At 33.1% G+C, this 2895-nt stretch overlaps 1 non-coding gene across 1 annotated transcript; it reads right to left on the bottom strand.

The window, feature by feature from the left end:
• Window positions 1–1619: 1619 nt before the first annotated feature.
• On the bottom strand, window positions 1620–1691 carry TRNAQ-UUG. Its single transcript has one exon. It is a non-coding gene; the product is annotated as a tRNA-Gln (tRNA).
• Window positions 1692–2895: the final 1204 nt, after the last annotated feature.

Raw genomic sequence — 2895 nt, 5'->3', positions numbered from 1 at the left:
TAATAATTATTTATATTATTAGGTATTGTTAGTATATATAAGTTAATTCTACTACATTAAATGGAAATATAACGGCAATGCAAAGCTTTTTACGTATCATTGTAATATAAGGTAGTATAACTTGTGATAATATACTACTCCATTAAAAATCAGTTTTTTACCAAATTACAACTTGTATTTATTATTTATAAGTAGTTTATCTTTTATATTGTCAGTACATAAAGAATAAATGGCAAATCAAATATATGAAAAACAACATTAATGCCACAACACTAATAAGACATAGTTTAAGATCTTACTGTTCCCCCAAAAACTTCTCCTTACATATTTTCAATGCAATTTTGTTCCTTTCTTCCCTTGAAAGGTCCACCACATCTCCATTATTGAAAGAGGAGGAAACACAAGGAGAGACAAACTGTATCCAAGGTACAAAAAAACATGAAGAAAAAGACAAACAAAACCCACAAAAATTGTTCTATCTTAAATCTAAGACCATGCAATTTTCACCTGAATTAATGTCTAAGGTACTATATAATAAAACAAGCCCAAAAATACAAGATGAAAGAGAGAGGAAGAAAGAAAATAAAGAGAAATGGTGGATGTATTTATAGTTTGGCAGCCCGGTGCACGAAATATCCTGCATTCACGTAGGGTCCGGAAAATAAGCGTGTCCCAAGAGGGCGTGATCTGATTATTTACAAAGATCGGGGGTCTTTACGAGTCTTTTTTTTTCCCTTCAAGCATCCATTATCTGAGATCACTGATCCGACCAAAATTCGTGCCGTTGAAAATTGGTATTACCGCTCTATATGGCTAAGGACTGGCTTTTCTTCAATTGAAAGAGAATTCCTCTTAATAAAATCCAAACAATCTGCTATAGCTTCAGCATAAAATGAATTTGAACGTGTATAAGACTTTAACCTATAATCATTTCTATTTCCATACATAGAATAATCAGCTTGTTTCCTTGAGACCAAATTCCTGTTGCTGTCATAGCTTTCATCTTTCTGTTTTCTACCATTAAAATTCATCTTCAACAAATTTAAAACATTCCCATATGATGATTTCCATGATTTTCCGAAAATCTTGAATAAATACAAGAACTTTACACGTAGTTTTTGCACTGAAAATCTTCTTGAGTTTAGCTTAAAACCTCTTATTCCATAACACCTTCTTCCAATTACTCTGTTGTAACCCATATTGTTTTTCCAAGTGAATAGTGGGGTTTTGAGGTTATAAATAAGTGGGGCAAATGAATCAAGAAAAGAAGAAGGCAATGATTTCAAGTTGGTGTGGGGAAGGAAAGAACTTGGAAAATGATAGGTTTAGGCCTTAGGAGGAGACTTTTGAAAACGCGGAGGTAAGACTTAAAGAGAGGAGTATATATTTCTATTCTATTTTTATACAAATTGTAAATGAGGTAAGAGCAGAGAGATTATATAGAAAAATATGCTTTGCTAATTATGTTATGTATGCTATTTGAGGATTAATTATTTAATTAAATGGCAGTGATTAAAAACAGTGAGAATAATCAAGATACACTGTGGGGAGACTGACTGGTTGTCAACATACTAAGTATAATCCCACATAGTGGGGTCTGCGAAAAATGAAAATAAAAAAGGTCCTACCGGGATTCGAACCCAGGTCGCTGGATTCAAAGTCCAGAGTGCTAACCACTACACCATAGAACCATAAGCTTGTTATATAATTGGATACACAAAAATTTAGACAGAACGAAATCACCTAGTATTTCTTTTTATTTTTTCTTGGAATTGTAAACATGGTATCCCATAAATTTAGAGGTGGCAACTTGGTCATTTGGTCAATTGGATGGATCAAAGTAAGTCAAATCAATAAATGAGTCTTGAGCCAACTGGCCCAAAGTTATCTTGGGCCAAAATTAAATGATCAAGATGTCCAAACAAGAGTTCGGAACCAAAATGTTGCTTTTTTTTGGGCGAAATGGCTTCCTGGCCACTTAAACTTGCATAAGTTTGTAAAGCCGATATATAAACTCTTGGGTTTCCCGTTTGAATACCTTTACTTGAGAAAATGGCTACTAATAAATACGTGTGATGGTGCGTGTTGTTCAATTGCTGCTGACATGGATTTAATTTAATATTTTTTATAGCCACATCATCCGTTCATTCATATTTTGTTGACACCTGTATGTTCAAGGTCCCACTTTTTTTTTAATCAAATTAATTTTTTCTACACATCCCTTCCACTCCCTCAAAACCCGCCGGAAAAACCTTACCGAACTGGGAATCGATTTGAAATTTTTTAGATTTTATTATCAACAGCTCCGACGATTATCTTTTTTCTATCCTGCCCAATACCTTTCACTTTCATTGTTTATCATCTTCTCACCAAGAAAATATGAACAATCTGCAAAACCTTTTACCATCCAAAATTATAAGGAAAATATCACCCAAACTAAGAGACAAAAATTGCCACCTCCAAAGATCAAAAAGAAAAATCATGAAACAATGAATAACTTTTACCATGATTGAAATCAGACCCGACTTTTCCTAACAAATCATCAAATCAGAAAGCAGCGATGTAATCGAAATCAGACCCAATTTTTCCCAACAAATCAGAAAATAATTTCAGCAAATTAGAAAGAAGCAAACACTACTTGCTTTTCAATTTCTTTTGACCCATTCATACTACAAAATTAGACCAGATTTTTCCATCTTCCTTGATTCGTTGGGTTTATTTTTATGATAATGGGTGTAGTCTTTTCTCTAATATAGAGCTTTGGAGTGTGATTGATAGTGAAAAATTGAAGATTAAACAAATATAGCGGTTTAATATGGAGCTTTGGAGTGTGATTTATCAAAAATTTTGTAGAATAAAGGTGGAATAGACGGAAAAGGAAGAAGAAGAGAAATA

The sequence above is a fragment of the Nicotiana attenuata genome, unplaced genomic scaffold, assembly GCF_001879085.1.
Source record: "Nicotiana attenuata strain UT unplaced genomic scaffold, NIATTr2, whole genome shotgun sequence".
NCBI lineage: Eukaryota > Viridiplantae > Streptophyta > Magnoliopsida > Solanales > Solanaceae > Nicotiana > Nicotiana attenuata.
The sequence above is the reverse complement of the archived record's forward strand: the minus strand, read 5'-3'. Positions and strand labels throughout refer to the sequence as shown.